The 13510-nt window shown below is 44.7% G+C and overlaps 1 protein-coding gene and 1 long non-coding RNA gene across 2 annotated transcripts in view; both read left to right on the top strand.

Annotated features, from left to right (window-relative positions):
- Positions 1–2014, top strand: part of LOC137538955 (uncharacterized) — a 62218-nt gene extending 60204 nt beyond the window's left edge. Inside the window, exon 2 of the long non-coding RNA XR_011024906.1 lies at positions 1726–2014. This is a non-coding gene — a long non-coding RNA (uncharacterized lncRNA). The remainder of the gene's footprint in view (positions 1–1725) is intronic.
- Positions 1–13510, top strand: part of CDH13 (cadherin 13) — a 1882652-nt gene that overhangs the window by 128208 nt on the left and 1740934 nt on the right. The gene's annotated exons all lie outside the window — the stretch shown is intronic.

Here is a 13510-nt window from a genome sequence, read left to right as displayed (position 1 = left end):
AAAAATAATCTTTTTTTTCAATCAAGAAAAAAAACGAACAATTATCAATAAAAACCCAATCAGACATGTTTGAAAAATCTCTATATTTGATTTAATGGGATAATCGAACAAAATTATCTAATTAAAAAAAATGGAAAAATGTTATGGGCACCATTAGATGGATCGATTATGAGCCTATGTGACTATTTATTTAAGTATGTATATAGCGCCGACATCTTCCTCAGCGCTGTACAGAGTATATATTGTCTTGTTACTAACTGTCCCTCAGAGGAGCTCCCAATCTAGTCCCCACCATAGTCATATGTCTATGTATGTACCATGTAGTGCAGGCATCATAGTCTAGGGCCAATTTAGGAGGAAGCCAATTAATTTATTAGTATGTTTTTGGGATGTGGGAGGAAACCATAGTGCCCAAAGGAAACCCATGCAGACACAAGGAGAACATACAAACTCCTTGCAGATGTTGACTTGGCTGGGATTCGAACCGGGGACTAAGCGCAGCAAGGCAAGAGCACTATCCACTACGGCACCGTGACTATCTGATCGATTACTCTCTGATGGGATTTAGATCAATTCCTTCTACACACCGCGCATTTATTTTCAATAAATGTGCAATGTAGTGTGACTCGGGCAGTGTACTGGGCCATCCAGTGGGGGACTGGAGAGGCCAGGGGAGACAGCGAGGGATCAAGCAGCCTCAAGGGTAATGGAGGAAGCCCCAGGTAAGTATAAATCCTGCCAACAAGGACAACTGAAGTGAGAAGAATAAGGAAGCTGCTATATTAATTTCCTTTTAACCTTTTGCAGACCAACGCAAGTAAATCCTACGCCACACTTGTGGCTGCTCTAGGCTGATGCGGCGTAGGATTTACGCCACCCGTTGTTTCCACTCCCGATGCGATCATGCACAACCGAGAGGGGAGATTAAGCTGTCATATGACAGCTGACATCTCCCATCACTGACCAGGAGCCATCGCGTATGGCTCCTGGTCACGTGATCACTGCGATCGCCAGCGGATCGTAGTGATCCCTGTTACTGATGCGGTGGTAGGGGGGAAGGGGAAGAAGAGGATCCACTCACCTTCCTGCCATTCCCCCAACGATCGGCACTCCCCTCCCCTCTGGCCGGCATCCCCGCTTGCTCTGACGTAAGTGCTAGGTCCCAGCTTGATGATGTCATAAAGCCGCGACCTGGAACTTACTTTCCTCATACCTGCTCCACCTCTTCCTTCTAACCTGTCCCTCCTCATTCTTCTTACCTGTCCCTCCTCATCTTTCGTACCTGCCCCTTCCCTTTATTCTTACCTGTCCCTTCTCTTCCTTGTAACCTGTACCACCTCATTCATCATACCTGTCCCTCCTTATCCTTCTTACCTGTCCTGTCTCTTCCTTCTTACCTGTCCCTTCTTTTCCTTCTTACTTGTACCTCCTCTTCCTTGTTACCTGTCCCTTCTCATCCTTCTTACCTGTCCCTCCTCTATCTCCTTACGTGTCCCTCCTTTACCCAACAACCCCACCCACATTTCGCTATACATGCTTCCATACATTTCACAACAGGCACATGTATCATAGGTATGCCTACAGCTGTAGGCTTCCAATAACCAGGAAAGAAGGAGCAAAAGAAGAGTTAATTTTTATTTTTATCAAAAAGGTACAATTTTTCTTTACAATTTTCTCTGCAGAGGAAGATAATCGGTAGTTTTGCATTATCATTTTTTTTGGCAGGATGAGAGGAGGCGGTCTTCAATATGTTCATCGCTCTCAACAAGAAGTATGTGTGTATAGCAAAATAATCCTGTGATTATAGCTTTTCCTCGCTTACTGTGTACCCGCTGCATCCTGACGGAGCTCATCATCATCGCACCATTCCAATTCACCACTCTGTGACGGCTCCTCATTACTCATTCATATTACCCAGAGCATCAGGATGGTTGCCTACAGATCCAAGCAGCTCTAGGTCACCTTAAAGCGGTATAAAACTCTGACATAATATTCAATAAAAACAGTTATCATATTTGCTTTTGTGCATAAGTATTATTATTCATTTAGAAATTACAAGTTCCCAAAGTACATTTTTTTTGCTCTGAGAGCTGACATTGCATTTTATTCATAACTGGTGTATTCATGTTGTAATGTACCAGAAATTCTTTTTGAGTATCTGTCTGTGTTCTGGAGTGTCTGAATTATTTACATTCCTCACTTGATACAATTAAGTAAACTCAAGATAATGTTATCTCCAGTTCGGATCTGTCCAGCTTTCCCTGCAGGGAGCTTGTAGTCCTGTGCTTAACTAGTTGAATGCTGTTCTAGTAAAAAAAAATGGTGGTAGTATATAATATGCTGTAAATAGTCTTTTAGAGCAAAGAAGAAATGCTGGCTTTCAGACCACTTTAAGGTATGGGTCACACTTGTCTTTCTACACTTTTCAGAAAACTGAAAGACAAGTGTGACCCCTGCTTTACTGTAGCTAATGTAATTTACAGAGCAAAGTGACAAATTGCACAATATTTATTTTTCTGCGTGCAAAATCTGCATTCAAGGGTGATCTAGCCCATTGATTAACATGAGTTCTCAGTTGAAATCAGTTTTTCTGTGAAAACGCACACGAAAGCCGACAAGTGTGACCCCTGCCTAAAGGAAACATCAGGGGATTTAAAGAACATCTACTTACCTGGGGCTTCCTCTAGCCCCTGGAAGGCTATGTGTCCCTCGCTGCAGCTCCGCTCCACACCTTTCCCCCGGGGTCCCCTCCGTAGCAGTTGGCAACCTGATGAAGTCAGCAGCTACTGCACAGTTCCCATTCATTGATCTAAGTCCCTATGTGAATGACCGCCACCATCCATGAGACGACGCCAGGGCCGGTTCTAGACTTTTTGTTGCCTGAGGCAAACTTTTGAGGAGGCACCCCCCCCCCCCCGCCCGATTTGAAATGATCGCACAGCACCCGCCAATTTTCTCTGCTTCATTTAATGTTCTCACATGACGTTCTGCAGCTGAACACAACAGCACACTGGCTGGCTGTGAGTCTGTGACAAACAAACTGCTCACCAGTGGTGCTCGGATACCCCCAATCACCAATTCGACTTCGCCCACTTATGAATTGACTCGTGATCACGATCAAGAGTAGAAAGGGATATCCGACTTGAGTGTGGTTTTGAGTCGAATAACCGCATGTAATCACAAATCACAAGTCGGTATTTGTGATTAAAAACCCGCCAACTTTAACGGTTAATAGCAAAGTCCCCTTACATGCAAGAAACACCAACTTTGCCAGATGTGTTAAGAAGAACAGTGGGAACAAGAGGAAAAACGTTTTTTTTTTCAAAAAGACCTCAAGTTTTTGAGAAAATCAGTTTTAAAGTTTCAAAGGAAAAAAGTATACATGTAAATAGAGATGGCCCGAACCTCTGATTTTCGGTTCTCGAACCGCGAACGCGAACTTCCGCAAAAGTTCAGTTTGCGCGAACTTCCACGAACCGCAATATACTTCAATGGGGAGGCGAACTTTGAAAACTAGAACCATTTATGCTGGCCACAAAAGTGATGGAAAAGATGTTTCAAGGGGTCTATCATCTGAGTTTTTGCATGGATGAGTGGGATGGACGCCAAAAGTCCCCGGGAAAAATCTGGATTTGACGCGAAGCAGCGTTTTAAGGGCAGAAATCACATTGAATGCTAAATTGGAGGCCTAAAGTGCTTTAAAACATCTTGCATGTGTATACATCAATCAGGGAGTGTAATTAGAGTAGTGCTTCACACTGACACACCAAACTCACCGTGTAACGCACCGCAAACAGCTGTTTGTGTTGTGACGGCCGTGCTGGACTGGTGCGCACCATGGCGAGAGTGCAGGCCATGGCGGTTTTCAAGCCCATATGACCGCCAGGCTGAGGTAGCTCAATGAAAGAACAACAGTGATTGTCCAGCTGATCGAATTTGGTCTGTCCACAATGAAGCAACAACCTTATTATCTTTGGTGTGCCACCCCCAGAGACACTCATATAGCCGGCGGTCATTGCTTCAGTGTAATACACAAGCCCCTTCACCTCGGCAAGGTAACAATCATGAAGGGGAATTGACACATGTACATGCCTTTTGTTTTGTTGTTGCAGCCACAGTGCAGCCCAAAAAATTAGGCAGGCATGTACACGCACCAGAAAAATTATTATAGCGGCCGCTGCTAGCAGCGGCTTTAAAAATTCATGAATTCGCCTGGAATCCTGGTGGACCCTGTTGGTGGTGGCGGAGAAGGCAGTCACACGGCGTGCAGGCAGAGATGCTGTGTGTGGGGTATTACAATGTGCACCTGTCACACACAGACAGGTACAGGACAGGCACAGTGACACTGCGTGCGCTCACGTAGGTAGGTGGGTGCACTGAAGGGAACAACAGGTAGGTATATGCAGTGATGGGTATTACAATGTGCACCTGTCACACACAGACAGGTACCGGACAGGCACAGTGACACTGAGTGCGCTCATGTAAGTAGGTGGGTGCACTGAAGGGAACAACAGGTAGGTATATGCAGTGATTGGTATTACAATGTGCACCTGTCACACACAAACAGCTACTGGACAGGCACAGTGACACTGCATGCGCTCACGTAGGTAGGTGGGTGCACTGAACACAACAGGTAGGTATATGCAGTGATGGGTATTACAATGTGCACCTGTCACACACACACAGGTATCGGACAGGCACAGTGACACTGCATGCGCTCACGTAGGTAGGTGGGTGCACTGAACGGAACAACAGGTAGGTATATGCAGTGATGGGTATTACAATGTGCACCTGTCACAGTAGTAATTATACCACCAAGGGGCCAAAGGCCAGCTGCGACTGACTGACAGGGCTGTATATAATGCAAGTGGGCCACACAAAAAAAAATAGATCACAAGAACAACATTAGCTCTCAAAAGAGCTGTTGAGGGGTGCTTTTTTATCAATAAGAACGAGCAAGCAGCAAGCTAACAAGCCTACAAGAACCTAACTAAGCTTTCCCTATGAGAGTCTGCAGCAGCTCTCCCTTCTCTAATTACTGTAGGCACACGAGTGAGTGAAAAGCCTGACGCTGCCTGCCTTTTATAAGGGGGGGGGGGGGCTCCAGGAGGGAGTGTAGCCTGATTGGCTACAATGTGCCTGCTGACTGTGATGTAGAGGGTCAACGTTGACCCTAATGATGCACTATGGGGGCGAATCAAACTTCGGAAAAGTTCACGGTTCTCCGCGATCGCGAACCACGGAAGTTCGCCGGGAACCGTTCGCCGGCAAACAGTTCGGGCCATCTCTACATGTAAATGCGGTAAATACATTAACTGTCATGTAATACCGCATACATAGTTACCTTAGGGACTGAACTTTTTTTAAGTTGAGGCTGTTACTTTACAAATTATGGGCTTGTAATTATTTCCAAATAAAATATTATCGCTATACATTGTACTAGGGAACAATTGTAAACCTTGCAATCAGGGCCGTGCCGAGGCAGAGGCAAGAGAGGCTCCAGCCTCAGGGCGCAGTGTAGGAGGGGATGCACAACTCATTCAGCTTTCATTCTATTATTGTGTTTGAAGCAGAGAGATATAAGAAAAGGGGATACATGTCAGTGACTGCAAGCCAGATAACAAGATTAAGCTTTTTGGGGGCCCTGAGGTGCCTCTTAGTCTAATAGCAATCAGTGTGTGATGGCTGGGGTGGGAGGGATGGAGGGGCGCACTTTGGTGTCTCAGCCTTGGGTGCTGGAGGACCTTGTCCCGGCTCTGCTGCTTGCAATAACCAGGACAAATTGGCAAAAAAAAATGTGTGAGTTCCAATTACGGTAGCATTTATTATTTTAAAACACATCTAGAATAAGATAATTCTTAGCAAAAATTTGCCCCCAAAGAAAGCCTAATTGTTTGCGAAAAAAAACTAGACAGAGATTGTTTCCATGTGATAAGTAGTAATAAAATGATAGGCAAATGAATAGACGGAGCGCTGACAGGGGACTGTTTTTTTAAAGAGAATCTGTACTCTAAAATTCTTACAATAAAAAGCATACCATTCAATTCATTATGTTCTCCTGGGCCCCTCTGTGCTGTTTCTGCCACTCCCTGCTGCAATCCTGGCTTGCAATTGCCAGTTTTAGGCAGTGTTTACAAACAAAAGACATGGCATGTGATAGGCTGAGAGGAGCTCAGTCTGTGACTCACACGGAGCCTGCAGGGGGCCAGGAGAGGGTGTGTATAGCTTCTATCCTATCACAAACAGAGTAGCACATTCCTGCCTGAGTGCCTGAGCCTGACAAAGCCATCAGAGGAAAGAAGATTAGATTATATAACAGAGATAACACAGCCACTGTGCAACTAGGAAAGGCTGCAGTAAGACAGACCACATTAGAACAGGTATAGGAACTTATAGGATAGAAGAAATAAGGCTGAAATTTTTGTAACAGAGTCTCTTTAAGGGGAGAAACCCTTAGAGGTGAAGTGGTTAAAAGACAACTGTAAACACCACAAAAAAAAAAAAAAAAGATACTTATCTAAGGGGAGAAAGGCTCTGGATCCCTTAGAGCCTTCTCGTTCTTCTCTGCCACTAGACACCAGGAAACTGTATAGGGGAGGAAGGACCACTAAATATCGGGGAATTGTATAGATGAGGGCATAGCTCCCAGCTGTCCCTCTTTTGGAGGTTCAGTCCCTCTTTGGGAGCCCCATCCCTCTTTCCTCCTCATTTGTCCCTCTTTCAGGACATTGTCCCTATTTCTATGTAAATATCTATCTTTCTCTACTTAAAATGTGTTTGACTCTAAACTTTATTCGGATCCTTTAAATTGATATATTACTAATTTTAAAACGTTAATATGAAGGAAAATTAACTAGGATAGAAAGGACCAGTGTGGTTTGAATTATAAAACAACATATTTTCTTATGAAATCTTTATGGTATGCGTGACTAGGGGTGTGATAGGGCATGATAAGAGTGTGACTTAAGTGTCCCTCTTTCTCATCTCAAAAGTTGGGAGGTATGTGAGGGAGGGAAGACCACTAATCAGGGAACTGTATAGGGGATGGAGGGGGCTATTAGACACCAGGGAACTTTATAAGGCAGAGAGGTGACCACTAGACATTGAGGTTGGCCCACGACTTGGTCCCAGAACTCAATTTAGGCTTGCTTTGTCTTTGAGTTTGACACCCCTGGTCTAAGGGGATCCAGACAGAGCCTTGCCTCCTCTTAGGTAATTATCTAACTTTCTTGTTTTAGGAGTTCACAGATGTCCTTTAAAGCAGTAGGATTAGCCATACTATGCCAGGGAATTAAACACATATATAAGTAGATACATACTTCATCTACCTACATAACACATGTATTGTACTGTCCACGTTTTGATTTCAGTGAATGTTATATAGTAAATGAAGAGAATTCTGTTCCTAGTGGGAACCATGTCTTCTGCCCACAGTTTAGGCTATATCCTGAGGTCATTTCTGCCCTTTACTCTTTTTCTTTTCTCCTCCAATCACTGAGTCACCTGAGCCTTGCTTGTAAACACAAATGAGCAGAGGATCATGTTTCAGGTAGACAGCTAGGCAGGGAAATAAATGGAAGAGGAGGAATATATTCTAGATAAAAAGAACCCCCAGCATGCAACTGTTTGGCACTGACTACTCCAAATCATAACAGCAGAAAAAGTTTTGAAAGTTTTGAATGCAGGATTAGCATCTTTATCACTTAATAAACTCAGACTAGTTGCTGTTTAAAGGGAACCAGAGAGGAACTATCTTTAAAAACAGAAAAAGCTTTTATACATACCTGGGGCTTCTTCCAGCCCCATACGCACGGATCGCTCCCACGCCGCCGTCCACCGCTTCCTGTATCGGCGATACCGGGTCCCGTCACTTCCGGCGGACGCGGCCAATTGTCTGCATGAGCAGGGGCTCCCTCCATACCCTTACGCGTGCGGCTGCTCAGTATGCAGCTGCACGCGTAAGTGTATGCCGAGAGCCCCTGTGATGCGGACAATTGGCCGCGTCCTGCCGCCGACTGGCCAAAACTACGGGACTCGGTACCGCCGGATACAGGAAGCGGAGGACGGCGGCGTGGGAGCGATACATGCGTATGGGGCTGGAGGAAGCCCCAGGTATGTATAATAGCTTTTTTCTGGGGCCTCTGGTTCCCTTTCAATTCGATTTTTATGGTGACAATTCTGCTTTAAGTAATACTTTTAGCTTACAGACTAAAACCTCTGCTATATCCTAACAGTTCTAAAAAATCCTATACATCTGTTAATCAAGTGTCCTAGCCAGGGCCGGTTTAAGCAACTATGGGGCCCCAGGGCAAAATAAACCTGGGGGGCCCCCCCAACATATACCCCGCAACAAAAATTGGCATTAGGGGACCTTTTTTGCAGCTGGTATAGTCAGGGTGTGAAGTCCCAATCGGTTGGAGCTCCACATTCTGGCTATCCCAGCCTGCATGGGGGACAAGGGGTTAAAAAGTTTCAGGAGGGGGGACCCCACATAATTTAAAAAAAAAAAAATTCCCACACTCTAAACATAAAAACAAAATTGGGAAAATAGAAAAAAATGCCAGGGATCTTCATGCAGCCATATTGCGGCTGTATAGCAATCCCTGGCCAAAGCGCTGCGGCTGCGTATGGACCCCCTGGAAACCCTGTCAGGAAATTTATTGCGCTTTCGTTTGATGCATGTAAAATTACACTACCGTTAGGTTTGCTACCAAAAGTAACATTTACCGCATTTAAAAGTATACTTTTTTCCTTCGAAACTTTAAAATCGATTTTCTCAAAAACTATAAAGTCATTTTGAAAAATTGTTTTTTCCTCTTATTCCTAATGATCTCCTTAACATATCCTGCAAATTTAGGGTTTCTAGCATTTAAGGTGGATTTGCTATCAACCATTAAAGTCGGCAGGTTTTTAAATGTGTATTTTTTTTCCTTTGAAACTTTAAAATCGATTTTCTCAAAAACTATAAGGCCGATTTGAATTTTTTTTCCTCTTGTAGCCACTGGGGGCCCCTACAAGCTCTGGGGCCCTGGGGCAGCTGCCTCCCCTGCCTCTATGGTAGCGCCGGCCCTGGTCCTAGCCTATCACTAAATATCAAGAGACATCAAGTCTCCTAGCCTGGGGAGGAAAAGGGTGTCAGGGACTAAGATCCTGCAAGTGTACTGTACTTACAGGCCAAGTTAATTTTCAATGTTGCTCCTCAGACCAGCACAGATCATGACATTCCATGATTTATATGATGAATGATGACCTGGAATGGGCACTTTGCTGCGTGACTGTAGTTGTGCAATAATGACTGAGGATTGTCAGAGCTCTCAGAAGAGGTAAGTCCACATACACACATCAGACTATAGTCTTTGGAAAATGAAAGATCACAGACCAATCTTACCACCCTTCATGTAGTATGAGAGCCATACTCTACACGGTCTTTTCTATGGAGCTGAACTCCACATCAGAAAAAAATCTTTGCAAGATGCTGCACACACAGATGCTGTACAGACACAAAAGATCAGTATCTGCAAAAGATCTGTTCCTGCCAAAAATCCATTCCTGCAAATTGCAATGATAGTCTATGAGATCTGCAGATCATCATACACACCTTGTTTAACTGACATTCATCTGCAGATCAGATCCACCAGGATGGATTTTCAGATCTGCGGATCTGCAGATGAATGTCAGTTAAATCATGTGTGTATGATGATCTGCAGATCTCATAGACTATCATTGCAATTTGCAGGAATAGATTTTTGGCAGGAACAGATCTTTTGCAGATACTGATCTTTTGAATGTGTACAGCATCTGTGTGTGCAGCATCTTGCAAAGATTTTTTTCTGATGTGGAGTTCAGCTCCATAGAAAAGACTGTGTAGAGTATGGCTCTCATACTACATGAAGGGTGGTAAGATTGGTCTGTGATCTTTCATTTTCCAAAGACTATAGTCTGATGTGTTTGAGCCTTAACACTATGCAGAGCTTCTCTCCCGCTCTTTGTACCTCCTGATGTACCTGATAATTATTAGGTGATGCTGATTGCCAGGGCGACAGTCTGCATGATTGTGACACTTTGTGAACAGGTGCTGCATCAGGGTTGCGTTCTTGTGATGCTGAGTTTCAGCAAATTACTGGCAGTGTCCTCGGCTGTGAGCTTAGAACAGGTGTTCACTCTGCATACTGCACGCTATTTACTGTCACTAGTTATGACCCAGTGCCAGAGCTTTCTAAATAATACAGTGCAGTAGGGAGGGGGTTGTGTGAGTGCATTATATCCATAGCGCCCAACTGTCCCTTTTTTTGGACAGACAGTCCCTCTTTGGAAACCAAATCCCTCTGTCCCTCTTTCTCCCTCATTTGTCCCTCTTTCTCCCTCATTTGTCCCTCTTTCAAGACTGATGTACAGATCTACTGTATGTAAATACATGTATTTTCCTACTGAGAAATGCGTTTCATTGACTCCAAACTGTATTCCCATCATTTAAATGGCTATATTTCTTATTTTCAAATGTTATAATGAAGGAAAACTAAATGATGACAGAAAAACTAAATGGTGACAGAAAGGACCAGTGTGGTTTGAATGATAAAACTACATCTTTTGCTCCTGAATTCTTTGTGATATGTATGATTAGGGGGAGTATTGGGGGTGTGGTTAGAGGTGTGGCAGGGGCGGGTCTTAAAGCATCCCTCCTTTGTTATCTCAAAATGTTGGGAGGTATGAGTATACCATTACAGAGAAAACGCAGGCAGCCTCTGATGAAAAAAAATGAAAAACGTATCTAAGAAGAGGGAAGCCTCCGGATCCGACAAGTGCTTATCAGATATGTTACATGGCCGTGCTCCTCATCATGCATGAGCGTGGCCACGCTTGCGCAGTAAGACGGAGCCGCTCGTCTTTACGGGGGTGTGGCACGCCCGAACACGTGCATGAAGAGGAGCTATCACCATAACTATATGCGGCTGTGTATGGTGTGACTGGAGTGTATGTTTGCAACCTCCTCAGTTTACCATGCACTATCTCCCATGCACAATCCCCAGGTCCCAACCATGCGCCTGTATGAATGTGTATGACCAATTCTGTTATAGTAAACTATTTGGCCAGGTCCCTGGGGGTTGGCTATAAAGGGATCAGGGACGTAACCATAGACTTTGCAAGGGATGCAGCCGCAGGGGGGCCCAGAAGCTGCAGGGGGCCCCGTCCTTAGAGACTGACAACTAAGGGAAAGGAGATAAATATTTTTCTGCTTTCTGCAAAATTGTTCTAATGACTGCATCTGCTCAGCCACTGATTAGGAACCATACAATGTTTTTTAGAGAAAGATTTGTAGACAGTCCCTATTCAGTGTGCAGCAGGGTCTTATATACAACGCCCGGCCCACAGCCTCTCTACTCCTCACCAAGTGCTCTGTAATGTAGTGGTGTCGGCAATGGCTGAGGAGCAGTTCTGCTCCATCAGAGATGGACAGAGTGAGTGTAATAAGCTGCGGAATGTATGGTTTTCTGTATATGTTTGGGGGTAGGGGGGGTTGGCGGGAGGGGGCCACATCCAAAGTTTCGCAGTGGGGCCCAGTGATTTCTATTTACAGCACATAAAGAGATGTCCTATAGTTGTGCTCTGCACTACTGTACTTGCTGCACGTCTCATGTTATGACCTTTACAGCCAATAGAGGAGCGTGTGGATTAGGTGAAGCATCTGCTATTATGTTGTGTACAAGCTCTTCCAGAAAGGCCGACCCTCAAGATAATCACCTGATTTCTATTTACGCCCCTGAAAAGGATCCTACTGTATGTGCTTCCGGTCTTTCAATAGGTTAATGTACAGTATATGCTTGCAGCGTTATTGTTACAGGGCTAGTAGTTGAGTACATATGATTAGCCTCTAATTTATGTACCACTAAATCATGAATGTCAGTGTGCAATGGACTAACTACTTCTGCTGTTAGATAGTTACATCTTTATAGCAATTCCAATTTACCGTTCTTAATTTCATATCTGTTTGGCTGTTGTTAGTACAGACTGCTATCCTCCTACTATGTGCTGCCTTATTAGATAAACGTTGTCACCTCTCGTGTCTCTCCATCTCTGGGATCTCATCGGCTGTTGTTACCACTAGGCCTAGATTTACCTCACAGGAGCCAATAGGCACAGATGTCCTGGCACCTTTTTTGCCCTTCATGAACCTACAAACCCTCACCAAACACTGCACCGCAAGTGTGCTGGCTGTCCCAGCTGTCACTTCTCCCTTACTCCCCTTGCCCGTCATAGGTAGCTACAGGTGCCCCTTAATATTAGGTAGCTAGAAGTACCCTCAATATTAAGTAGCTAGAGGTGCCCCCAAGTATTAGGTAGCTAGAAGAACCTCAGTATTAAGTAGCTACAGGTGCCCCTGACTGAAGGGAAATCTTGTGAGTGGAATGCAGAGAGAAGGCTGGAAAGGTGGAGTTAGCCTCCTTTCTATCATCAGGTGCCTGTAGGCACGTGCCTACAGTGCCTTATGGTAAATCTGGCTTTATTATCACAGACCAGGTCCAGATCATCCACAAGTCAAACCTAAGCAGTTCTCTAGGGCCTGGAGAGAGTCTATGGGCCTTGTGGATGCTGGCCCCCACCAAATCTTATTGAAAAAAAGCCAGGTGATCATCAGCAGTGGGCAACAACTGCTATCTTGCCTAGGGCCTCATTTCATCTCAATCCCTTCCTGCCACAGACCACTATCCTCCTACTATGTGCTGCCTTATTAGATAGACGTGGTCACTTCTCGTGCCTCTCCACCTCTGGGATCTGATTGGCTGTTGTTACCACAGACCACTATCCTCCTACTATTTGCTGCCTTATTAGATAGACGTGGTCACTTCTCATGTCTCTCCATCTCTGGGATCTGATTGGCTGTTGTTACCACAGACCACTATCCTCCTACTATGTGCTGCCTAATTAGATAGACGTGGTCACTTCTCATGTCTCTCCATCTCTGGGATCTGATTGGCTGTTGTTACCACAGACCAGTATCCTCCTACTATGTGCTGCCTTATTAGATAACGTGGTCACATTTCGTCTCTCTCCATCTCTGGAATCCGATTGGCTATGTTTGCACAGACTACTCCTACTGTTTGTGACCTTAATAGATAAACGTTGTCACCTCTTGTGTCTCTCCTTCTCTGGGATCTATTTGGCTGTTGTTACCACAGACCACTATCCTCCTACTATGTGCTGCCTTATTAGGTAAATGTGGTCACCTCTCGTGTCTCTTCATCTCTGGGATCTGATTGGCTGTTAGCACAGACCACTATATCCCTACTGTTTGTTACTTTAATAGATAAACGTGGTCACCTCTCTCGTATCGCTCCATCTCTAAGTGACAGCTACTTAATACTTCCATCCCCACTTATATATTAATATTAATACATCAGACACATCCAGTAAATCATTACAGCCATTACTGAGGCTTCCGTCCCTAACGACATCTACTCTCCACTCCATTTATATCGTTTTAAGGAGGGGCCCTACCTCAGCCCTTCCGGCT

Source organism: Hyperolius riggenbachi, chromosome 11 (assembly GCF_040937935.1).
Source record: "Hyperolius riggenbachi isolate aHypRig1 chromosome 11, aHypRig1.pri, whole genome shotgun sequence".
Classification (NCBI taxonomy): domain Eukaryota; kingdom Metazoa; phylum Chordata; class Amphibia; order Anura; family Hyperoliidae; genus Hyperolius; species Hyperolius riggenbachi.
This window is presented reverse-complemented; position numbering and strand designations above follow the sequence as displayed.